This window comes from Heteronotia binoei, chromosome 11 (genome assembly GCF_032191835.1).
Source record: "Heteronotia binoei isolate CCM8104 ecotype False Entrance Well chromosome 11, APGP_CSIRO_Hbin_v1, whole genome shotgun sequence".
In the NCBI taxonomy this organism is placed as follows: domain Eukaryota; kingdom Metazoa; phylum Chordata; class Lepidosauria; order Squamata; family Gekkonidae; genus Heteronotia; species Heteronotia binoei.
In genome coordinates, this window is record NC_083233.1 from 57,330,089 (window position 1) to 57,357,157 (window position 27,069).

The window sequence follows — 27,069 nt, forward strand, 5'->3', positions numbered from 1 at the left end:
GGTAGCGTGTCAGGATGAAGAATTCCAGGATGTCTTCTCTTTGACATTCTAACTTTGCACTTGCAGCGAAATTCTGATATGAAACAGCACTCCTTTTCCAAAACATTAGGACTGATTATCAAAGATAATGTAGGTGGCTGATTATGAACACAGAATAATGAGTAGTAGATTCCTCCAATTTAATGCAGGTAAGAGAAAATGAAGTAACTTAAAGGACAAAGAATCTAGTGCCCATCAAACTGCTGAATGTCCTTCCTGCAGAGTTGCCCCAAATCCTGTGGATCCTACCAAAAAAACAGTAGGGTAGCTGGGTACTGGGAGCAGAATTAAGATTACCTTTTGATTTACAATGTAATATTGCCTGGTATTTTGCAACCCCTTACAATTTGGATAAATTAGACACAAAATAAGGCTGCACCCCTAAACATGCTGGCAATGGAGAAAGCTGTGAGCAAATATGCAAAGGACTGTGCTACACGAAATGTACATCTTGCTTGGGAGTTTTATGAGTTTATGTATGCAAGTGTGTGAGAGGGTGGAATGGAGGGCACCAGCCAACCTATCCCATGGGGCATCCTTACCCCCAACCATACTGAAATCCCACAACAAAGAAGTGTCTTTTCCTGCTGCCAAGAGTCAGCTGCCTTTCCCTGGCTTTGGGTCCATTTATCAACACCTACGCACAAATTGGAGACAATGAATATTTAATGCGGGCGCCGGCTGACTAGGTGTGCTATTTTATCTGACAATCTACACACAGGCGCACAGGCCAGGGGAAGCCGGTGGGCCAGAGAGCGACTGGGAATAAACACGGTAAAGTGCTGTAAATGCTCTCGTGAAATGATAGAAGCCAAATCCAGGGAGTTAACCTGCTGCACTGCCGGCATGACCAGGCATCCATCTGGTGAATTTCCTTGGGCTGCGCCGTGTGTAAGTGGAGCATTATGAAGCCTCCAAATGAATCTGCACGCCTCCCTTCCTTGGAGCTTCCCCCCCACTGCCGCTGCTCCTCCTCCTCCTCTTCCTTGCAGCCTCCATCTCTCCTTTCTTTGAAACGGGAAACAGGAACAAAAAAAACAAACAAACTAAAACAAGGGAGAGACAACACAGCCTTGGACCACCGGAGCCTAAACCCAGCAGGGATGATATGCGAGGTGGAAGAGGGAGGGAGTAAACAAGGACGCAAGGAGATCTTTTGTTAGTGCAGTTTCTACCCCATTAGCTGCTCGAGGGCTCAATCAAGATCCTGCGCCCAGTTGCGATGGTTATCGTTTAACCTTCCTGTTAGCACTAAGAGTTTTTTCCCGTCTTTTTTTTTTAAACAGAATTGACATTGTTCACATGTGCAGCCAAATTTCATCTATGTGATCATATCCAGATTCCTTTCACTTGACGTACCGAAGGAACCATTAACACATGCAAAATGTCAGCAATAACAAACAGCTGCCTCAGTTCTCACAACTGCCTCAGCTCTGAATGACTGCAACAGAGAAACAGAAGAAGAACTCTGAAGGATCAGACCCTGGGTTCATGTGGTCAGTAGTACTGCCAACCTCTCTCCCCTCCCCCCATCAACTACATTTCCATAAAGCCAAGTCCAGCAGGAAGGCAACAGCCCTTCCCTGTTACCAGAGCTAAATCCGAGTCCAGTAGCACTGTAGAGACCAGGGATATAGGCCTTTGAGAGTCAAAGTTCTCTCCTTTAGATCTGAGAAATTTTGGTCTCAGATGCTACTAGACTCAAATCTAGCTCTTCCAAAGCAGACCAACACAGCTATCCTCCTGACACTATCCCTGTTATCAACAACTTACATGCAGTTATATTAGGCCTCTGCAGATGACATATCCAGGGTGAAAATAAGAACGTAAGTACATAAGAGAAGCCATGCTACATCAGGCCAATGGCTCATCCAGTCCAACACAATGTGTCACACAGTGGCCAAAAAAACCCAGGTGTCATCAGCAGGTCCATCAGTGGGGCCAGGACACTAGAAGCCCTCCCACTATTGACCCCCTAAGTGCCAAGAATACAGAGCATCACTGTTCAGACAGAGAATTCCAAAATAATATGCACAAATGAGATGCAAAAATGAACATGCTGCTCCCACATCTGACAATTGCTGGAATATGTGCATGCAATTTATACATGGCCCTTCTCACAGGCTTTCTCCTCATGATCACAAGGACACGAACTATGTATATATATGTCGAGCTTATATTTGGGTAACCTCATGCAGGAGGGAAGCGGGGGGCAAGACACCTGCTTTCATTCCCCTTCTATATGTGCTATTTTCACCCTGGATATGTTGTCTGAAGTGGGTGACTGCCTTTGAAAAACATTTAATTTTTTTGGCCTTTTAGTGTCTGAGATAATTTTCTCCATGGATTTGTACTTTTTCACCAGCAGGAAGAGGAGGAAGTACTTCTTCACCCAAAGAGTTATTAACATGTGGAATTCACTGCCACAGAAAGTGGTGGTGGCTACAGACAGACAGTTTCAAGAGGGGATTAGATAAACATATGGAGCGGAGATCCACCAGTGACTATTAGCTACAAGGTACAGATAGAACACTATGTCTGGGGCAGTGATGCTCTGTATTCTTGGTGTTTGGGGGGAAACAGTGGGAGGGCTTCTTGAGTTCTGGCCCTGCTGGTGGACCTCCCGATGGCACCTGAATTTTGGCCACTGTGTGACACAGAGTGTTGGACTGGATGAGCCATTGGCCTGATCCAACATGACTTCTCTTACATTCTTATGTCTCACCCATTTTAAAGCCATCTAAACTAGTAGCCGCCTCTACATTTTATGGTAATTCACTCCATGAGTTAATACATGGGAAGAAGTACTTTCTTTCATCTGTCATGGTGCTACTGCCAAGTCACTTCACTAGGTGTCCCCTCTAAGCTGAGTTACCGTGAGCTAGCTTGCAGTTTTTTAGCCTTTGGCTCACATATTTTTGTCTTTGCTCAGGAAAAATGGCCCCAGAGTAAACTAATGTATGCAGTAGCTCACAACTTTAATGCCAGTAGCTCACAAAGTAAAATTTTTGCTCACAAGATTCCACAGCTTAGAGGGAGTATTGAAAAGAGAGAAAAATCCTTGTTATCTGCCATGCATAATTTTATGGAACCATACATCACATGTCCCCATTACATTTGTGCATTTACAGGGGAGGCCTGTGTTTCCAGCACTGGGAATTCACCAATCTTATGTGCGAACTGGAATCTTAATTAGATAGACAAGACAGCAAAAGGGGGAAAATCAGGAAATGTCAGGGTACATTCAGGGGGTGGTGGACATACACACTGAACACATTGGTCTATAACAGGGGTGGCCAAACTGTGGCTCGGGAGCCACATGTGGCTCTTTCACATGTATTGTGTGGCTCTCAGAGCTCCCACTTCCCCATCAGCTGGCTTGGGAAAGGCATTTATCAGTGGCTTGGAAATTGCATTTAAAGTTAAAGTAGCTTTCTTTCCACCTCTCCTCCCGCATCTATTTTCCTTCCTTCCTTCCTTCCTTCCTTCCTTCCTTCCTTCCTTCCTTCCTTCCTTCCTTCCTTCCTTCCTTCCTTCCTTTCTTCCTTCCTTCCTTCTCTCAAACATCTGATGTTTATTCTATGTGGTTCTTACATTAAGCAAATTTGGCTACCCCTCGTCTATAAGGTCAGTGTTGTCTACTCTGATTGGCAGCATTTCTCCAGAGTCTCAGCTAGTGGTCTTTCACATCACCTGCTAGCTTTCAACTGGAGATGCCAGGAATTGAATCTGGGACCATCTACACAGTAAAGCATATGCTCTACAACTGAGACACAGCCCCTCTCCTACTGAGGCCAGCTTAATTCACAATTAGTTTATGTGCCCTTAGAAATGGCTCTTTCGCCAATAAAAACAATCATTAAGGCAGATTGAGGTTCAGTTTGTTCTGGTAGCCAGGTTAGTTTTTAAGGCCAAACTCCAAAACACCTGCACACGGGCCTTCTCCATCGCAGCTCCACACCTATGGAACCAGCTCCCGGAAGAAGTGTGAGCCCTGCGGTGCCTTGACCAGTTCCGCAGGGCCTGCAAGACCACCCTTTTCAGGATGGCCTTTGCTGGCTGAGAGACCGCTGTTGGGTAACTTTCGCTATTATCATTTATAAATGGAATTAGCACCTGGAAATCCGTATAATACTTGGTTAACTGGAATGTTTTAAAGTTAATGTGATTTTAAACTTTGTATAATTTTATGAAATGTTGTTAGCCGCCCTGAGCCCGCCTCGGCGGGGAGGGCGGGATATAAATAATAATAATAATAATTATTATTATTATTATTATTAAAGTGCTACCAAATCATTTTACTTTATTTCATTTACTTCATGTATATCCTGCCTTTCTCCCCAGTGGGAACCCATAGTGGCTTACATTGTTCTCCTCTCCATTTTATCCTCACAACAACCCTGTGAAGTAGGTGCAGTTGAATATATATGACTGGCCCAAGGTCACTTGGAAAGTTTCTATGGCAGCATGGAATTTGAATCCAGGTCTCCTGGGTCCAGCTGCTGCATTACGTCCATTGCATTACAGTAGAACAGCCTAAGGAATCCATTGTGGAATAAGCTTTCATGGACTACTGATGGATGTAGTCGACTTCTAAGTTAGTAAGTTCCAAGAAAGTGATAAACAGGAGGCATGTCACATTTCTACAAAGAACACAAATAAATACATTCTTGGCAGGTACAGGTCACTCCCAACTAGAATGTATAATGAGTGTATAAGAATGAATGTATAAGTGTCACAGGTGATTACCAACCTTTTATATTATGTTTATACACTAAAGTGTTTTCTGGGAAGGAAAACCACAGTGTCCAAAGCACACCTGCAGGCAAACTGAAAAAGACAGCTCTTCTATCAAACAGGATGTGTACCCCTCCCTCCAAACCGCCCCCCCTCTAAAAGCACAGAATGAGCTGGCCAATTTGGTGACCTCTGCAATCTTTCCCAAATTCATTCCATGGAGTCCGTTAAACCAAGCAGGCAGCCTGTTGTCATCTCCATATGGGTTTCAAAGACTCCTCCTAAATTCTTTTCTGTGAATTTGGATGGCAAATTTTCAAGTGCATCAATGTTCAAAAACTATTTGACCTTCAGCCTCGGCACTTGACAGCCAAAGATTTTTGCAACTGCAGCCAACGTTTGACAGCAGACAAGCAGTAGCAATTGGTATTTGACAGCTGGCTTGCAATGGAATGGAGAGAATTTTATATTCAGTCAACTAAAACCAGTGAGTTGTCATAAAATTTGGATCCAGAGATTCAAACCTGGAGACAAATTTCCCCATCACAATTCAGATTTTGATGTCTGAATACTTGTTGCATTCCAAAATTTTCTAAAATTTTGTATCAGCTCAAAGACAGAGATCCTAAATATAAAAAGGAGAGGATGTTCCACCATCTTACAGAGGTTTTATGCCCTCCAATCACTGGATACTGCTACATATTTTTGCTTCTATTAAATCTTTGTCTACTGCACCACATAAAACTAATTTCTTATTTGGCTCATATGAGGACTACTGTGTTATTCTTTGCTTCTGTTTTACAACAGTCTTTTACATTCCAATTAGTACTGATAATTCTCATTTACTTCTAGAGGTTTTCAAAAGGAGAGTATTTTTTTGCTTCCAGAAACCAGAGTCCTTTGGTGTAACTTGAAACCTGTTTTATAGCCAGCATCATCTAATTTAATTAGGTTTGCAACAGTTCCTGTATACCATTTTTAAGATTGCTGTAAACTACAGACCTGGGGCTTTTCTACAGTGTCCTGAAATCCTTCCCCCTTCCCCTTTGTGCTTTATGCTGAACATCCGGTATGGTAAAGAGTTCAGGGCAACTCATAAAAGTTGCTTGTTACTTTGTAATGGCTTATTTGGCCCTGACAAAAAACTATTACACTACTACTGCATTTGGCTTTTTTTTTTTTTTTTTTTTTTTGCTATTAGCCACCACTGGTACCTTCTGTTTTTGTACATTACAATTCTACTATAATTCACAGAAATTTAGAAGCACTATCCAATTTAAAGTCTGAATCTTTGAGAGGGCTCATTCACAGCACCTGAACGGGTCAGAAAAGACTGTGAACATCTTCGTACCCACTTTGATCAAAAAATTTGCAACCAATACGATGGACAGCAAATAGTTCTGGTTGCAAATATATTCACAGAAATGTGATTCAAGGGATTCAAATGACACAGAGGCAATGCAGTAGGATCATAATGGATTAACTCTGTCCATAATCCTTTACAGATTTATAAAGGGGAGCCAGTGAGTTTTTACAGGTGTAACAATAGCACCCTTTATGGGGTGGTACTGTGGCTCAGTGGAAGGGCACATGTTTTGCATGCAGAAGGTCCCAGTTTCAGTTCTAGGCAGCTCCAGCCTAAAAGGAGCCCAGAGAGCAGATTTGAGGAAGGCCCTTTTGTGCCCAGACCCGAGGAGAGCCATGGCAAGCCAGAGAATATACTGAGGGAGTCTGACCCATTAAAGGCATATTCATATGCATTTGACATATCTCACAGGATTGTTGTAAAGTTTTTGTCAGAACAAAAATCCTAGGCAGCTAATGATTACTATTATGTTCAAATGAGTAAAAGCAGGCTCACGGAAGGATTATTTTCTCTCTCCTCATTCTGCAGGATGGCAGTGAGAAGGCTGAAGAGCCTGGGACTTTACTGTTTAGAAAAGAGATGACTAAAGGGGGATAGAGGTTTATAAAATTATGCACAGAGTGAATGGAATTGACAAAGAATTTTTCTCCCTCTCCCAAAATATGAATTTGGGGATATCCAATGGAGCTGATGGGCAGTAGATTCAGGTCCGACAAAAGGAAATACTTCTTTACACAGCAAATGATTAAAATATGGAATTCGCTGCTAGAAGATGCAGTGATGGCCACACATAGACAGTTTTAAAAGAGGATTAGACAGATTCATGGGGGATACATCTATCAGCAGCTACTAGCCATGTGATGAAAGAGAACCTCCATGTTCAGAACCTCTGAATATCAGGGCCAGGAAGCAACATCAGGAGAAGGCCTCAGCCACTATGCCCAAAGAAACTGGTTGGCCACAGTGTGAGACAGGATGCTGGGCTAGATGGACCGCTGATCTGATGCATCAGGGGCTCTTCTTATGTTCTTATGGCTGTTGACAGTTAGAGGGAGAAGCCAGGAAATAATCAGGTCAGGTTAGGGTTGCCAAGTCTAATTCAGAAAATATCTGGGGATTTTGGGGATGGAGCCAGGAGACTCTGGGGTGGAGCCAGATTTTCCCATTCTCAAAATAAATACATAAAAATACAGCAGTGCATTTCACCTGAATAGTCATCATTTCCTCATCACCCAATAGCTGCAATTCTAGTAAATGAAAATGAATACACACAAAGCAGCCAAAATGGAACAGAGTTTGCAAGCTCACATTTCACTTGGGCTTTACTCACAGGAACTGCTGTTCTTCAGGCTAACACTGGCAAACAAAAAGAGAGAGAGGTGGAGTTTTCCTCCATCCCATAAACAGGTTCCTATACAAAGTCTCTGAAAACAATGCAAAACAAGCACAGACACACACACACCCTCTTACTGTCTCTACAAAGACTTCTGAAAAGTACAGGGGCTGCTCTCTCTTTCTCTCTCTCTCTCCCTCTCTCTCTCTCTCACACACACACACCCACACACACACTCACACCCACCCACTTACTTGCTCTGAAACAAAAGCAAAACAAACGGAGGGGCTGTGCTCTGACAGGCTCTGCTACTGACCCTTCCCTGTGAAGTACTTCCTGCTCAACTTCAAAGGCACACACACACATTTTAAAACCGGACCTGTTTGCAGGTTTCTAAACCTGCCAGAGATCTAGAGGTACAGGGTGGTTGTGGGGTGGGGGAAAGCTTGTAAAACTGGGTGATCCCTCGCTGGGACCTGGGGATTAGGAAGTCTGGATCAGGTATGCTACTGGAGGGAGTCTTGCATGCCAGTATTACTTATCCTCCAATCGGTACTGAGGCTAATCGGTACTGAGCTGCCCTGGGCCTGCTTCGGCTTGAAGGACAGGATACAAACAAACAAATAATAGGGAATAGCTTGCCTGGTGACACGTTACCAACTTTAAACTGGGGGATTTCCTGATTTGTAGCTTAGTGGTTTATTTATAATTACATCTGCATCCTTCACAGCAGCTATGTCATATTTTCCCCACAACAATGCTCAGAGATTAGGTGGAGAGAGTACTGCAGCTAAATATTATACTGTAGGGGCTATCCATAGTTATCCTTTTTTTGTGGCTATCTCGGTGACCCATGGCACTCAATAGCTGAATGGAGATTTGAAGCCAGGTCGCTATTGCCCAAGTCTAACACACTAATTACTACTCTACACTGGTTCTACCACTCCCTCCAAACAGAAAACGAGAATAGCAGGAAGGAAGGTAGGATAACAACCTTTCCCTTAACCTGCACACCTCCTACAAGGAGGATTTTTTTATATATGAAGATGTGCTCAGCTCTGCAAGTCCCTAATCTGCAGTGATACAGCCCAGATACAGCTGTGGCCCAGTTCTTACTTAGGTGGGCAACCCAGGAAGTGTTTGAGTTTAGGGGGAAAGGGGCCAGATACAAGGATTCCATTGCCTTTTACAGAACCTCAAAAGAGTGGCATCAAGAAGCCCAGAAGGAGAATTCCTGTGGGCTTCCCCCCTTGAGTATCTCAGCACCATGCTAGGTAGAACAATGGGGTAACCAAGGACTCCTTGACCGGAGAGAGAGAGAAGAGGAGGGGCAGAACCCCCCTCCTCCCCACTGTGTTGATAATTAGAATCCATAACACGGCCATTGACATCCCTGAAGCTGCGAAAATGATGGAGGGGGAAGGCTTTAATGCTCCCCCCTCTGAGCCCAAGCGAGTCGCTAACACCTCTCTTTTCCAATTATGATGTTCACCTTTTGAGGAGTGGGAGGAGGCACCAATTACCCTCTTCAGGAGCACAATGCGCCCTGTCTGTGAAGAATAATTTATGTTTTGATCAACAAGAGGAGTTCTCACATTTCTAATTTGTGTTGTGGCACGGGATGGGGTTGGTCTGCATGTACATGTGTGCAGGGTGGGCGGGAGGGGAGAATGTTTTGATGGAGTCCAAGAATAATTATAGCTTTTCTTGAGGGATGGCAGCTACAATGTGTACAAGTGCCATTTGTATGCAGATGCTAGAATGAACAGGATGGCGGGGTGGGGGTGGGGAGAGTGTCCCTTCATGGATGAGAAGGGAAGGTTACTTTGCAAAGCTGGTCTAACTGCTTTTACATCGTTTTTCTTCCGTCATCCTAAACCTTCATCCAATGAGCTCAGGGATGCAAACATTGTTCCCCTCCCTAGCATTTTATAAAAAAAGGAAAAAATAAAACCACAAAATAAAATAAAACCAGCACAGTACATGTTATGTATTCAGATGGCCTTAAGGTTTAATCTCTGACACCTCCAATTAAAGAACTTGGTACCAGTTGCTGCGAAAGACCTTCCACGGTCTGAGTTTCTGGAGAGTTATGGCCAATCAGAGCTCACAATACTGAGCTACCTGGGCCAAGGGTTCACACTGAGCATGATCATAAGAACATAAGAGAAGCCAGGTTGGATCAGGCCAACGGCCCATCAAGTCCAACACTCTGTGTCACACAGTGGCAAAAAATTTTATATACACACATACACTGTGGCTAATAGCCACTGATGGACCTGTACTCCATATTTTTATCTAAACCCCTCTTGAAGGTGGCTATACTTGTGGCCGCCACCACCTCCTGTGGCAGTGAATTCCACATGTTAATCACCCTTTGGGTGAAGAAGTACTTCCTTTTATCCGTTTTAACCCTTCACATGAAGCTGCTATAACCTTGTGAGAAAAGGTATAAAACAGGAGCCTTGAGGGTTCAATTTGTGCTAAGGAAATTACTGGGGGGGGGGGGCGGGGAATGAAGGTAACCCCCCCTCCTTGACCATTGCTCTGAAGTATGCATTTGTTTTATTTTTAAAAAATGGGAGATGCTGTCCAAGGTCTCCTGCAGAATGTGCAGCTTGACCTGGTCTTGTTGAAACTGAGAGAACTTACTTCTGAGTAATCTTACCTTGAATCAAGCAATGATTCACAAGAAGAAAGTCCTCCTCTTTCCCCAGCAACACGACATCTCTACCAAAAATGCACACCCTGGGGCACCATATTATAGATGTTCTTCTCCAAAGTCTCTCTTTACCAGATCTGCATCTTTCCAAACAACCCCAAAATAACAGGATGGTTGCAGAACCATTTCCAGCCAGCATCGGAGGATATAAAAGGCAATCCAGTAGTACAGATGGCAAATGAGCCATCGGAACAGATTTGTTCAGCAATTCCAACCTCCCCCCACCCCCAGCTCCTGCCACTCTGACACATTTGCACTCACAACTGACATGCACGGAGCAGCTCGTGGGCTTGCAAGCAAAAACAAAACAAAACAAAAAAGCAAAAATTCCCACGACATTGAGTGATCCCTCTAGAAATCTCTTTTATTAACAAATCTGATTATTTGTGAAAGCTATTTTTCTCCATCTCGACACAGACCAACAAGCTGCTAATTTTCTCACTATTCCAAGGAAGCAGGCAATAAAACGAAGCATGTGCGGTTACATAGACCTGGGATTTGGTTGTTGCTGGCAATGAAGCCACTGATTTTAAGGAGGAGAGTTTTGAGAACCAATCTGGATAGTGGCGGCGTCACCACTGGAGAGCTGTGAGTAATCTAACATATAATAGGCAAAACAAGAAAAAAACGGGGAGAGTCATTTAAAAGACAAGAGACTTTAGGGCACTCGAGGATGGTAGAACTGAAGATGCAAAGGCAGAGATGGGGGATAAGGCCAGACTCTGAATAGCTTTTAATGAGAGGGATAAAAGGATTTATGCTGGATGTGAACATGCATGAGGAGGACCCAGCAAGAAGGGGCACATGATGAGTCTAAGCAAGGAGAGAAATGAATGATTTTGGAAACACTATTTTTGAGCAGAGGCAGAAGAGCCCCAAGTACAATGAGGAAATGCTAGAGAAGGAACTGCAGGAATCCAGGGGGAAGGTTATGGGCAGTGTTCCCTCAAAGCTGAGTTAGTGTGAGCTAGCTCACAGATTTTTAGCCTCCAGCTCACACATTTTTGTCTTAGCTCAGGAAAAACAAGTTTATGCAGTAGCTCACAACTTCAATGCCAGTAGCTCACAAAGTAGAATTTTTGCAAACAGGACTCCACAACTTACAGGGAACATTGGTTCAGAGTTTTTAGTTTGGGGTGGGGGGGGCAGGGAAGAAGGGACATGTTGCAGGGAGCAGCAGTGCAATCTGGTGACAGACTGAATATGGGTATGAATATTTGATGGAGTCCGTTGCTCACTAAACACTCTACTGATGGATGGATGCGGCTCCATTCGGGAGACAGTGTAAAACAAAGAGTCGTTATGCTTATAGAAGGGAACACAGGTTTGTTAGTCATGTGTGTTAAAAACATTATAAAAATGCCCCTCTACACTCCTCCTCCAAACACAACATCTCACTCAAGTCCCTTGGCCGTGAATGCTGCCATCGTTATCACCCGGACATCACTGCTGACCCCTTTTATCCTTTGTGCGCTGCACAGCTGGGACAGCATCCAACTCCTGCCATTTTGGGCTCCGTTCCCTCTATCTTGTGCTGCCAAAAGTCTGCCTTAGATTACCTGAGGCAATTTCTCCCTTTTGATCCCCCCTCCTGTTTCTAAAAAATCTGTTTTAACTGAACCCAAGAGAATCTCCTCTCTCTCTTTTTTTTGACAACTTAAGAGGATGGGATGTGCTCCCTTTTAGAGTCTGAATGATTACAGCATAGCTGTGCAGAGAAGCAGACCCACTCCCACCCCCCAAAGTGATTAAACTACTAATTTTATGACTGACCCACCCCTGTCAAGTGCTGCCTGACAAACTTGCAGAAGCAGCCTCCAAGTATCTGCTCAGTCAGCAACTTCCCACAGGACAACCTGGCACTTTCAGTGGAACTTGAGGGCCTGGATTGGCCTAAGGTGAGTGTGTCTAGTGGAGAACAGGCCCTGGGGAACAAGCAGGATAATGGACCAATCCCTTTCAATTCTGATGCTTTGACCTCCACCCCTTTAAGAGATGATAAAATGCACTGCCTGAGTCGTGAGCAGAAAAGACACTTGTTTCAGTGCAGCTTTTGTGCTGCCCCCATGTCTGTAATGTAAGGATAATACCAGCCTTGCTTATAGGGCAGCTGTTATGATTACTAAGGCCTTGTATGTGGATCAGGTGAAGCTCTCGTCTTTTTTTTTATTACACTTTTTATTCTGTACTTTGATTTTCATGCCTTGCTGAGTCCACCTGCAATTATGTTAATATTACAAGATTTAGCATCACTGCCTTGGGAACAGCTGCTTCAAGGCAATCCAGAAGGAGAGTAAGTAATAGCCTTGCTCTTCCGTGAAGCTTATTGGGTGACCTTGGGCCAATCTCAATCCAACCTACAAGGTTGTTGTGAAAATGAAATGAGGGCAGGGAAAATCTTGCATGCTGCCCTGAGCTGCTTTAAGGAGCAACAGGATGAAAATCTAAGAAATATTTTACTTCTATCGATGTGTTGAACTTTTTGGGGTGGGTTTTTTTTTGCATTTTTGTGCATTTTGTGACTGGAAGTCATTAACACTTCTGGTGACTCCTACTGGGGCATGGAGGACATTCAGAAAAGAAGAAGAAGATGAAGAAGATATTGAATTTATATCCCGCCCTCCACTCCGAAGAGTCTCAGAGCGGCTCACAATCTCCTTTACCTTCCTCCCCCACAACAGACACCCTGTGAGGTGGGTGAAACTGGAGAGGGCTCTCACAGCAGCTGCCCTTTCAAGGACAACCTCTGCCAGAGCTATGGCTGACCCAAGGCCATTCCAGCAGATGCAAGTGGAGGAGTGGGGAATCAAACCCGGTTCTCCCAGATAAGAGTCTGCACACTTACCCACTACACCAAACTGGCTCTCCCACCAAAGTGGCTTGATAGCCTGCTTCTGCCTCCTGACCATGCTTGCCTGGCCTATCCAGGGTCAGGGCAACTGTTGAACTTTTCACAGATTCCTTTAACACAGATCAGTGAAACACTGAGAATGGTGAAATTTCTGCATCTGTTTTTAAAAATCCTACCTTTCAAAAAAGCTCAAGCTGGCTTACACTTTTATACGCACTGATTCAAATACAGAACATTAAAATGTTAATTAAATGCCATCTGAACATATACTGTTATAGAACTGCACAGTGGGGGGAGGGGAGAATAGTAAACAAAAGCACCAGTTTGGTGTAGGATTCTTATCTGGGAGAGCCAGGTTTGATTCCTCACTCCTTCACTTGCATCTGCTGGAATGGCCTTGGGTCAGCCATAGCTATTATAGGAGTTGTCCTTGAAAGGACAGCTGCTGTAAGAGCTCTCTCAGCCCCACCCACCTCACATGGTGTCTGTTGTGGAGGAAGAAGATAGAGATTGTAAACTGCTCTGAGACTCTGATTCAGAGAGAAGGGTGGGGTATAAATCTATGGTCTTCTTCAAAGTGGTATAGTAAACAAAAGCCATTAACAGCAAACAAGTATTTGTATAAACTAACTGTCCAATAAAAGATCAGCAAAAGTTCTGGGAGAGCTCTCTCAGCCCCACCTCACAGGGGGTTTTGTTGTGGGGAGGGCAAGGGACAGGAGATTGTAAACCGCTCTGAGATGCTTACAGGTAGTAAAGGGTGGGGTATAAATCCAATCCTCCTCCTCCTCCTCCATCATCATCATCATCATCATCAAAATGCCCTTTACCAAATAACTATATACAGGTAATAATCATGCCCTTTCCAATTCTTTTTAGCATACCAGTCTATAAGGTCAGAGTCACAACAAAAACACTTGAAAGCAGGCTGGGGAGGAAAACTCTCTTTGGATGGAAAGGCTAACAAGCGAAGACTGGCTTTATTGGCAGATGGTACACAGGTTTGTATGCAGGGAGGTGGTCCTTCAAATATGTGAGCCTCAGGTGGTGAAGGGCTGTAGATTATAAGAATAAGCATCTTGAACTGAGCCCAGAAGCCAACAGGCAACTGAAGAAGTTGTTTCAGAACAAGCATAGCTTGCCCCAGTCAAAAGATGGGTGGCCTGGCCCATGTGCTGAATTAATTGAAGCTTATGAGTTCTTTTCAGTGGCAGTAAAATATAATGTGCATCACAGGAAACCAGTCTAGAGATTACAGAAGCAAGGATCAGCATGGCCAGGTCGGCCAAGTCCAGAAGGAAAGGTAACAGTTTGAACTGAACAGAGAAACTTTGTGCCTTATTGGGTTTGGCCTTGCTTATTTCTTATGATTGCACATATTGCTTTTTGAAGATGGCAATTTAGACCATTTACACCCCCCGCCCCCACAAAGAAGCCAAAAAATTCATATTCTTCTCCCAGTAATGTAAAGCTGCAACATTTATAACATATACATGTGACCAGTAAATATTTATGTGCTAGGGTTGCCAACCACCAGGCGGGGACTGGAGATCTCCCAGAATACAGCTGATCTCCAGATGACATTGTTCTACCCCCCTGGAGAAACGCCTGTTTTGGAGGGGAGATTCTATAACATTATACCTCAATGAGGTCCATCCCCCTTCCTGAACCCCAGCCTCCTGTCTTCACCCTCAAATATCTTAATCTGGAGTTGGCAAGTCTACTACATGCATGCTTATCATACATGCAGGCTTGATGGGAAGCCAGAACATGCTATGAGACTGTTAGTAAGTACATGGCAAACATGGGCTTGTTCCCATGTAATGTTTGAAACAGCTGTATGGAGAACTTCTCAAAACCTGACTGCTGGCATCAGTTTAATGCCTATGTGAGATAAGAGGGTTTAGTGGAAAAAAACTACAACTTTTTAAAAGGGCAGCAATTGTGAGAACTGAATTCTTACAATGCTTTGTTCCCCCCACTGCTTACTTTAAACAAAAAGATGGGAACGAGAGTCTAAGGTAAGTTCAGACGCTATTGCTGGCCAAGAGTTCCTGGGCTACAAGTTATGCCTCATAATCTTGCAGCACACTGGCCTAGTACTGGGATGATAGTCTCTATCTCAGCAAAATGCAACCATTGCTATGCAATCATTTCTCTGTCTCTAACTACCCCAAAATAGCATTTTCCCCAAACTATCCCTGACCATCTCTGCCCTGTGCTGATTTGACGATTAGGGAGGAATAATGGTCCCTTTTTCATCCTTTCCCTTTTCTCAGAACAAAGGGTCTCTGCCAAATGGTTTTGCCCCCAAGGCCAAGCTGTGGTCAGTTCCACCCCTATAGGACAGCATTAATGAAACATGTAGCAAACCCGTTCCCCCCCTTTCCTACGTTCCTCCCACCCCCTTCAGTACAGCTAATCCCATTACAAGAAAATAACTTGGATAGTTCAAGCTAATGAAATCATTACAAGAATGCGGACAGCCAGAGGTGGACATTGAGAGCTAATTTAACACTCTTTGCTGGCGTTATCCTCAGTACAGGAAATATCTGTGGGGAAGGATAGAAAGAGAACCCCTCCTCTCTTGTTAGGCTCAAATCCGGTTAGTGAGTTCAGGAAATCATCTGCCACATCTCTTTTCCTATTACTATTATAGCCATCATCAATAATGTCTCCTTGGTAACCTCCGAAAATTAATGAATGAACATGCAGGGAAAAGGGCAGGGGTAGAATACACCTTCCAAACATCCCACGGTGAGTCTATTTCTGCCAGCAGGGGAAGGAGGAGAGGAAGAAGAGGAGAGGAACACCGTGGGTGGACTTTCTGACTCCGTCATCCTTAGTCACTGCACAAAGACGCTTAAAAGAACCTTCGCAGAGGGATGCAGAATTTTTTTATTCCTGCTGTACTTCATTTGGGTAGAAGCACTGCTGACCAAAAATATGTATTTAATGTATGCATCCCCTTTTTGTTTGGAAAGATTCAGAAGGTGTCACCTATGCTGAAGGTAGCATGTGGAAATAACCCGAGCTAGTGACTGGGTCCAACTGGAGATGTCTATGGTATAACAATTGAGAGAATGCAGACATTCTGGAAGAACCATGGTGGAAGGAAGCAGAAAGGAATCTCACTGGGTTCAAACATCCTCTACTCATCTATTGTGCTGTGTCTTGAATTGGACCTATTAAGACTTTGGAAAGGTCCACTCCAATTATTAGGATATTAGAACTACCAGAAGGATACACTTATTGGCTGATGCAGACTTGTATCTCAAGGAAATTTCCGTTGGAAAGGCCAAACAAAGGACTTCTGGGAGCACAGAACTGCTAGTGTCTCAGTCTCATCAAACAAATTAAACATCAGTTTTTGCAAAGTTTGCTGGAGACCCAAGGGCAGAGGTGTATTGTGCAGCTTTCTGCTGTAGAAGCATGAAGCATCACCCAGCTTTATCACCATCATCTACTCTCCAGAAGAACCATGAGCATTTCTGCTGACTTGTGTTATATAAGAACTGTATCACTAAAAAGCCGTGGGGGAGGGGGGAGGAATAGAAAGTGAAAAAAAAGAGATGTGACATTCTGGGGCAGAATAATGGTCCATCTAGCTCAGCAATCTATCACCACCAGCCTCAGGATGGTTCAAAAGGATAGAACTACCGTATGTTATCTCAGATTGCATATGGGCAACAATTTCATATACATATACAAGATGGTGCCATTTTGATTATCATTCAGCATCCACATGCCATGTATTTACCTATAACCTTCTTTAAAAGCCATCTGAAGTTGGTGGTCAAGACATCAAGATCCATCAGCTGAATATGTGCTGCAGTCAAGTAGCACTGTCTTTTCTTTGGCTACATTCCCATTTAAAAGATTATTTGAAAAAGATCACCTCACCTTCACTGCTGGTGGTTTTATAAATCTTTAGGACATCCTCGCTTTCAAATGACTCCCCTCCTTAAAATATACAAGTTTCCTCATGATTCACCTTGACTCCTATTCATTTCAGATTCTTTTCTCAGTACCTTCTTCCAGCTTTGCAGTGCACACAAAACACTTCTCTTTCCTATTCTGCTTGCAAGAGGAACACAAACCACAGCATCCCTTCAAAGACGTCACAGACACCCAATGTTCCTACAGTGAAAAGGCTGTATGTGTGTGAGACCATGTGCATTCATTGTGAACACTGAACAAGTAAAATCCCCCACCAGAACCTACTGCTTCTCTCACCTCCTTCGACCCACTTTTCATTCATCTCGCAAAAATGTCCCCGGATTGGTGAGATGTCACAAGACAGCCAGGATCAGGCAGCCTCCGAGTAAGACAGTCGTGAGATCTCATAATTAGAACGGTCATTAGCAACACACACAGCAGAGGGTCTTGCAAATGAAGTGTAGATTTGGGTCTCTTTTCAACTCACCAGGAATATGAACAATCAGTTGGATTAGTTAATGGGACCAGTTTCCAGTGGTGGCATGAATGACACTTTGTCAGCAAGTTTTAAGATGTGCTGCTGAAAATGCAGGTGACATTGCAGACAGAGTGAGTGGACCGCAGTTCCTCCCTTTTCAGATTGTTGTTCACAGCTATTCCCTAAACTTCTTCTCAAGCTACATAGGATTTGATCATTTATCTTGTCTGTGGTTTGTTCATGACAATTCCTTTCTTTGAATTTCACTGCCAAGTTGACTGTGTTCCTCCTCTCCCCTCTTACTTCACAGTGACTTTGGAAGCCAGGCAAATAGTGACTAGGGACAGGGCCTTCTCTGTGGTAGACCCATGCTCCTGAAATTGCTCCCTCAAGACTTAGCACTTTTAGCCACCAAGCCAAAACCTGTATTGTCATTATCATGATTAAACCACTTTTGATAGATTATGAAAATAAGTCATATTTCATGCAAAGTAAAAAAAGTTGCCTCTGAGCACAGGCAGAGTACATACATTCAAAGTCAACTCAAAACCAAGTAGTTGCAAGCAGCCTACAAACAAATGAGATTAGGGATAAAGGTTCCCAGTATAGTGACAGACTTTGTTTTCAGAGTTGCCAACTCTAGTTTATGCCCATTTTCAAAATTAAGCATGAAACCTAATTACCTGGAGAATGTGAAGGTACCAGACTTCCCTCTAACCGGTTTTACTTTCCTTCAGGTGTTCTGTCTATTCATCCTGCTTATGCCAATGCTAGCCCCTGCTCATAACTCATTTTTCTTCAAACAGTTCTCTGGTGGTCAGGTTGCCAGAACCAAACCAAGAATGCTGATTCTAGCCTATAAAAAGAGTCCCATGAAAGCAATAGGACAGCCAAGCCTAACCCATCCTTCTCTCTCTTACACAAACAGCTACAAATTACCTGGCCCTAGAATCCTAATGGTACCCAGACTAATGGTCCCGGACATACTTTATTCAAGCAGAAAACTGTCTGAGGTGGGTGTCCCATACAGCATGAAAACCTGAAGCAGAGTTCTAAAGCAGTTCCATGCCTATCCAGAATAAGTTCAGTCCCTGGTCTGCTAGCTTTCTACTTGAATTGTGTTTCCTTACCAAAAAAACCTAAAAGTACTCAAAATTATGACTTTCCAAATGCTCAATGTCTCTTACAGTCTGAAGGGGGGAGGTACTCCGTGTTATCACTTAATAACTTTAACAAGTCATTTATCAGTATGTTTAGACCAGGCTGCAGGCAAAGGGAGTAAACCACAGCCTCCTACATATTTATGGCTCCTATAGGGAAACTCAAAACGCCCACTGTGCATAACTCTCAACACCTCTTTCTCAAGCCTTCTTTGTTACTCTGGAAGCACAGATGCTACTGCAGTAGAGTTCCATCCCATCCCTCCAGGTTAACCCAAGAGGTCCAAGGCCACTGGGAGAAGCCTACACTGTTGCTCCTGTCCACACCAATATGGCCCCATTGTCCATAGAAAAGTAATGCAGGGGCTACTAGGCTCTTCAACATGGGCTCCTCCAGAGCAGCAGTCCAGGAGGAAATGGCTGTGTAGTGTCCTCCTCAAGTCATTGCTCTTGCACAAAATGGACTCTCAGACCTACCCAAAATCCTCCAAAAGGAGAGGCAAGCAAACACCTGGATCAACATCTACACTGATCTCCTGCTTCCTGGATTCAGAAGCATGTGGGTGGATTGGTTGGGGTTCCCAGCCTGTTGTATCCTTCCTGCATCTCAGACTCCCTCCCCATGTAAATTTACAAGAGGGAGAACCTTGAATCTTGTTGCTGCTGAACTCCAGAAGAAACAGTACAGATGTGTGTGGGGAGAAAGAGGCACAAAGAAACAGCAAAAGGAAGAACCCGAATGAGTCAGAAAGGGGAACATGGACAGGGGTACAGAAAGAAGTGAGAGAAACATGGGATTTAGAATGATCGGTGAGTGAGGAAATACTGTGGAATATCAGAGATGGGGTGCAGACCTGCACTTGTACAAAAAGAGTGAAACATAAAGTGAGAACACAGACTTGTGAACAGGTCCTCACTTACCCTATCCAGCACTGTCACACTTATATGAACAAGGTGAAATCCTCCACCATTCCATACCTAGGATCCCAAATGCACCATGAGAGCCAATTTTAAATGTTAGCCATAATTCAAATGTATATTAAAGTGGTTAGAAAACACAAGATCTGTTTATTTTTATTGTATGTCTCCTCTGCAACCTCCCTCTACTGTTCGTTCTCTCTAAACTACTTAAAACCCAAACAAGAAAAAAACAGAGATAGTTTTGCACTTTGTGCAACCTATCCTGGGCTGGGGCACAATCCAGCTATGTGACACAACCTGCCAGATACAGACCGATGACCCAGGCTGATTCTCCTAAATCGGCAGCCATGAAAGTCAAACTGCATTGTGTTGTCTTAGTCTTGTCTACAAAACCCCCTGCCTTCCCTGAATTATTACTTCTTGACAGCTCCTCAGCTGCCGCTGGAGAAGAGAATGACAGGCACAGACAGGTACAGTTGCCGTGCTACAACTGTCACAGTAATTTAGCACTCCAGAGCTGGCACCCGCAGAATAATTTAACCAGGAAAGGTGGGAAAGAGGATGGGGGGTGGGATGCTGGATGGTTTTGCCCGAGGGATCTCATTCGTTCTGGCAGCATGAGGGTCCCACCCCACATACAACTGAAGAGTACATTTGAAAGGTTCCATGCTGGATAGTCAGGAGGCAGAGATATTAGCAACACCACAACAGAAGGGCAACAAGATACAATCCTGAACCTGGTCTTGTGTCATGAAAGGAGGTCCCTCTGCTAATATTCAATTGTACTGTGCTTTGGAAAACCAGTTTGGTGTAGTGGTGAGCTGCTCAGACTCTTATCTGGGAGAAGCAGGGTTGAGTCTCCACTCCTCCACATGCACCTGCTGGAGTGACCTTGGGTCAGTCATAACTCTCTCAGAGCTGTCCTGCTCAAGAGTAGTTCTTGGAGAGCTCTCTCAGCTCCAACTACCTCACAGAATGTCTGTTATGGGGAGGAAAAGGGAAAGGAGATTGCTGTGGGGGAGAAGGGGAAAGGAGACTCCTTCGAGTAATTAAGGGCAGGGTATAAGTCCTATCTTCACACAGCTGTGGATGTCTGTGCATATTCTACGTACATGGAGGGTTTCAAGAGAATTGGGTCCCTAATCTCATGGCTATTGGCAGCTTTTAGAGTATGCTCTAATCACCCTTTGTGTTTCCATGAGAGTCACTTTTATCGGAGCTTCTCTGAATGGAAGGTGGCAAGCCCAGACAGGCAATTCAAGATGAACTGCAAGAAGCAGCCTCCTCTCAGGACACCTTTCTATTGCATCATGGTATCAGGAATTATTAAAATATCCAGATAATGCCCGATACAAAGGCACAGCAGCATGGCCAAGGGGAGACTGACTGGAAAGAACATATTACATCATGCAGACACACAACAGGGAGTCTCCTTCGTGGGTATGGTTTCTTTTGGCCTCACAGGTACCTTTAATTTATCAATGTACCCCAGAACACACAGGCTGAGAATTACTGCTCTGGACATGCCCAGAATCCACTTCCAGAAATTAGATCACAGAATCTTACTGAAGTAGGCATGGTAGAATTTCTGTGTTACTTGTTCAAACACACAAATTGAAATTGAATGTCCACAGAAGCTAGGTGCTAATATTTTTTGGCTGAAACATGTAAAGGCAGATTCAGGAACAAATATGGACAGAGCATTTTGAAAAAGGCATTTATGGTTTTTTTTAAATGGCTAGAGACTTCGAAGAGAACTTTACTTTCTATAATTCCAGAAAACGACTTCAGCTAGATTAATTATTTTAATGAGGAGAATAAGGAAAACGTGTGCAGAAGATCAAATAAATGCAAATCCACTAAGGTTTGGGGGATTCTCATTAAGCATTTCCATTAAAGAAATGGTGAGATGTTGGGATGTGAAATAAGACACCAAAAGGGGAAAAGAAATCTCTCTTATCCTACAGGGCTTCAAAACCAGAAACTGGGTAGGCAAAGATGAGCCAAAGGTCCAGCAAAACACATGGGAAGAGAAAAAAACCCTTTGCTTTCAGATCATCTGCTATCTAGACAACTATTTTTTTAAAAATGATTTTTCTGACTTACATCCACAAGTATAAGAGATTACAGCTCCTTTGTAGTAAAAGAACATAATTTTGATATTGCTATATTTGTTTAAATGGCATTAAAATAAACCATCAAAGTGTTTTTATTTAGCACACTTCTTAAATATTTCTTTTGTTAACAATACTGTGTAAAAAAGCAAACCATCTACAGTATTTTTGCTTTCCTCATGTATATGCATCACAGTTTGGCATTTGATCAACCTGGCTATTATATCTTTGTAACCCATTTTTTAAAGTGTGGAAGGGATTAGAAACCAAAGTGGTACAGTTTTGCTATTTGCTTTCAAGAAACACCACTGCAGTCTGAAGGAAGTGTAACCTGAAAATCAAAACATCTGCTGCTTGCAATAATGCCCTTTAAATATCCTAAAATCATGGACAAGACCCTCTGGCAAAAATTTTCCCAGAGACCTCCTCACATGCCCTACTATGGTGGCTCAGTGGTAGAGCATCTGCTTGGGAAGCAGAAGGTCCCAGGTTCAATCCCTGGCATCTCCAAAAAAGGGTCCAGGCAAATAGGTGTGAAAAAACCTCAGCTTGAGACCCTGGAGAGCCGCTGCCAGTCTGAGAAGACAATACTGACTTTGATGGACCGAGGGTCTGATTCAGTATAAGGCAGCTTCATATGTTCATATATGTTCTCATCTTCTGAGATGATGTGTGTTAACCAATGAGAGGCCACTCATTTTGGGACTTCACTGACAGAATGCCTTCCCCATAGCAAACAACACCTAAGCTTAACCAGCTAGGTTCAAACAAAGTGAACGTTAAAATCCCCCCCCCCAGGTGTTTGTACATTTGTATGCATGCCCATGCTTTCTTATCAGCTGTTCCTTCAGATGCTGTATTGTTCTGCTGTTTGACAGCTATTTGTTGCTTTTTATGCTACTGATTTTTATGGTTGATGCTTATACTTTCCAGTGATTCAGCTGATTTTGGAAGCCCTCTTTAGCACTTAATGGAGATATATATATATATGGCTTTCTTTGAGCAGGAATGCATAGGAACACAGTTCCGGCTGGATTGGTGTCAGGGTGTGTGGCTTAATATGCAAATTAGTCCCAGCTGAGGTTTTTCTACAAAAAGCCCTATGTGAAACAATGGTCATATAGAGGGTGTGGCCTATTGTGCAAATGAGTTCCTGCTGGGCTTGTTCTACAAACAAAGCCAGATAGATAGATGATAGACAGAGGGGAGGAGGGATGGAGAGAGGGATAGATAGAGGTAGAGAGAGGTGGATGGATGGATGGATGATAGATGGGGAGGTGGAAAGAAAGCAACTTTAAATGTGTTCTCCAAGTCAGCCAATGGGGCAATTGAGGCTTAGAGAGCCACACAATATGTGTGATAGATAGAGAGGGGGGGGGGTGGAGGAAAGGAGGGCTTTTTTGTAACAGGAACTCCTTTGCATATTAGACCACACACCCCTGATTTAGCCAATCTTCCAAGAGCTTACAGATTACCTAAGGAAACACAATTGACCAAAGGAAGCAGAACACTCTTTAGAGAAGACTTTGGTTGGAGTTCCTTCATTGCTTGAAGATAGACTGATGAAGAACAGGGGCTTTTAGGCTGTAACGCCCTTCCTCTGTCCTTCCTCTCCAAGGAAGCCAGGCAAACTAATCTTTTTCTGAGTTCTTGGAAATGAGTGAAGACATTCATTATCCAGTTAATATGTGGTGGGGCTGACTATATGAGTTGTAGTATTGCTGTGTGCTCTCTGGTTTTAAGTGCTTAAATATGGTATTTTTGCAGAATATATTACTATTCTGAATTCTGTGTGTTTAAATTCAACTAACTTTATCAAAGATTTCAGGTTTTCACGGCTGGTAACATCAATAGGGTTTGTAGAATCTTTCGGGCTCAAGTGCTGTGTTCTACTGGAGAAAGTTTTTCTTCCAGACGTTTCGTTCTTGGCTGCGGAGAACATCCTCAGTGGCGTTGCAGCCGGAGCAGGCGCTCTGACCTTCTTGGCTGCTGTGCATTGAGTGAGGCCAGGGCTGCTGGAGAGCTGCTATTTCTAGGCTGGAGGGGGTGTGGTGAAAGGGCAATAGGTTTGTGGATGTGCCCATTGTTTGGTGGGGCTTCCTGGAAGGGTAGTGATAAGGAAACTGGCTGTTGAATGTAACCATTGTTTTGTGTTAATTGCTGGAAGGGTTGGAAGGGGTGTGAAGAAAAGGAAGATGGTTGTTGATTGTGCTGATTGTTCTGTGGAATGTGCTGATTGTTCTGTGAATTTCTGCGATTTATAGTCTGTAGGGTGTTTTGCAGAGCTGGATACCAAGATTGGTGGATGGTATCCAGCTCTGCAAAACACCCTACAGACTATAAATCGCAGAAATTCACAGAACAATGGACACTTCATGTGCCTGATGGAGTGATGCTGAAATACATTTTTTCTCAGTCTTTAGGGTGCTACTGGGCTCCTGTTTAGTTTTATATTAGAAGAAGAAGAAGAAGATATTGGATTTATATCCCGCCCTCCACTCCGAAGAGTCTCAGAGCGGCTCACAATCTCCTTTACCTTCCTCCCCCACAACAGACACCCTGTGAGGTGGGGTGGGGCTGGAGAGGGCTCTCACAGCAGCTGCCCTTTCAAGGACAACCTCTGCCAGGGCTATGGCTGACCCAAGGCCATGCTAGCAGGTGCAAGTGGAGGAGTGGGGAATCAAACCCGGTTCTCCCAGATAAGAGTCCGCACACTTAACCACTACACCAAACTGGCTCTTTGAATGATTTAAACAGTGTATTGTATTTAGCATTGGTACCCACCTTGGGGCTTGATTGTGTTAGGAGAAAGGTGGGATGTATACACTCTCTAAATAGTCAGGTCAATCCTGTGACACAATGAGTTGGATCCAACCATCTTTCACATTGGTGAAAAAGTGAGGAGGGGTCTCCTCTGTTAATCAAAAAGGCTACGTGAAGGACAATCATGGGACTTGCATGGACAAAGGCTATGGGTGGCTTTTGAACAGAATTAGGTGAGATTGAGTGAAAAAGTAGGATCCAGTCCAATGAGGGGCAGCTGCTTAGGTTTCAGCTAGCAGAACAGAGTTTGTATTCATTGAGTCCTGGTTTTCTCCTATTATCTTTGCATGGTTTTAAAATCTGGGGTGAGAGTGAATATATATGCACATAAATGTCAATTCCTGTGTGCACGCATACCAGGCTGTGAGGCAGCCTATAGGTTCAGAAGCAAAGCACACAAAAAAATCCCACAGTTCAATCCTTGGTGTCTGTAGTTAAAAGGAGCTCAGGGCTGGGGAAAGCCTTTCTCTGTCTGAGATCTTGGAGGGCCACAGCCAATGAGAGTTGACAATGCTGAGCTGATACATTATAAGGCAACTTCACATGCAAGCACCCAGTATTAGCCACTGTGTCCTTTGCTAAATGTACTAACTTCAAGAACTGGAGCAGTAATTCATGCAGGGTATGCTGGAAGTGCAACCGAGTCTTGCTTCCCTAGCTCCAATCTTGCTTTTCACAAACTCAACTGAGGGGCTTTGGCTGACTGCTGTTCTCACAGCCTCAGCTCCCTTGTGTACAATTATGCTTGCTCTATGTTGAAAGGATCATCTGTGATGATGATTTTAATCCCTTGGAATAAACCAGAGACCAGAAACTTTTAATTTGGGAGGTGAGAGGAAGATACATGTGGATAATTCTGAACCCTTGCCTGGTCACCTCTGGCAGTTATCGCAGATGATCAGGCATAGATGTATTTACGCTGAAAGACAACTGGGTTCTTTCTGACAATGTGGCACAAATGACAAAAATGTGGGTAGGTAGGCCGTTACTGTGTCTGCACAAGTGGAAGAGTCTGAAGCCTCTAATACCTGCAGTTTCTTAGCTCTAACTAATTATCCTATTCATTCAAGAGGAGAAGGTTTATCAACAGCTACTGATGGTGGAATGAACTGATAAGGTGTAAGCTTTAAAGTGTCCAAGTAGCACCAGTGAGTCCCAGGTTCAAATCCATACCTTGCCGAGAAATTCACTGACAGGCCTGTAACCTACCAATCCACTAAGCAAAGTATGAAGTTTTTCTAATATTGGATTTATATCCCGCCCTATACTCTGAATCTCAGAGCGCTCACAATCTCCTTTACCTCCCCCCACCCCCACAACAGACACCCTGTGAGGTAGGTGGGGCTAAGAGAGCTCTCACAGCAGCTGCCCTTTCAAGGACAACTCCTACAAAAGCTATGGCTGACCCAAGGCCATTTCAGCAGGTGCAAGTGGAGGAGTGGGGAATCAAACCCAGTTCTCCCAGATAAGAGTCCACGCACTTAACCACTACACCAAACTGGATCTCAAAAAGACTGGAAGAACTTCCACCAGGACACTGCCCACTGAGTGACCTTGGATCACTCCTTCAGTTTCTCTTGACCTAAATGAAATGGAGTTATTGAGAATAAAATGGAAGAAAAGTATATCATATATGCTGCCATGAGCTCCTTGGAAGAAGAAGATAAAACTTGAATAAACAAATAAGCCAGTAATGATAAAAACAGGTTTCTTACCTGTAACTGATGATCTTCGAGTGGTCATCTGTGCAGTCACACACATGAGTTATCTGCCAGAATCGATCCCGACCTCGGAAAATTCTTGGAGCGTAAATTTTGGCGTGCACTTCCTCTCGTCCTGGGGAGGAGGCATCCACTGTGCATGCCTAGATGAGAGGGAGGCGCTTCACCCACCCAGTTTCTTCCTGCTGCCGTATAGGAGGAAAATTTTTTAATTAGGAACAAGGAACCAGCAGCGGGGAAGGTTGGGCAGGTGTGTGTGACTGCACAGATGACCACTCAAAGATCATCAGTTACAGGTAAGAAACCTGTTTATCTTCATCGTGGTCTCTGTGCAGTCCCACACATGGGTGACTGGCAAGCTAATCTGTCCGGAGGCGGGTGCTGGATCTGTAACCGAAGGACAAAGTTAGTTATGCATATAAGAAGCAATATTGTACTTACAGTGTAGCCGACTGGAGACATCAGTCAAAAATGGATTGTAGCACAGCCTGCCCGAAGGATGCATCATGCCAAGCACGGACGTCTAAAGCGTAGTGCGAGGCAAACGTAGATGAAGACAACCAGACTGCAGTGGCACAGATGTCTTCCATCGGAACACCCTTACAGAAGGCTGATGAAGTGGCAACAGCTCTGGTAGAATGAGCTCGTAAATGTTCAGGTATAGGCTGTTTAGCCAGTCGATAGCATAAAGTAATAGCAGCCACAATCCATTTTGAAAATCTCTGTGTTGAGATTTCAGTGCCTTGGTTGTGGGTTGCATATGCTACAAAGAGTCTAGTGTCTTTTCGAAATGGACGTGTCCTCTCAATGTAAAAAGCAAGGGCCCTAAGTACGTCAGGTTGTGTAAAGTTTGTTGACCTGCATC

At 43.8% G+C, this 27,069-nt stretch overlaps 1 protein-coding gene across 1 annotated transcript in view; it reads right to left on the minus strand.

The window, feature by feature from the left end:
• Positions 1–27,069, minus strand: part of RBM19 (RNA binding motif protein 19) — a 131,794-nt gene that overhangs the window by 47,630 nt on the left and 57,095 nt on the right. The gene's annotated exons all lie outside the window — the stretch shown is intronic.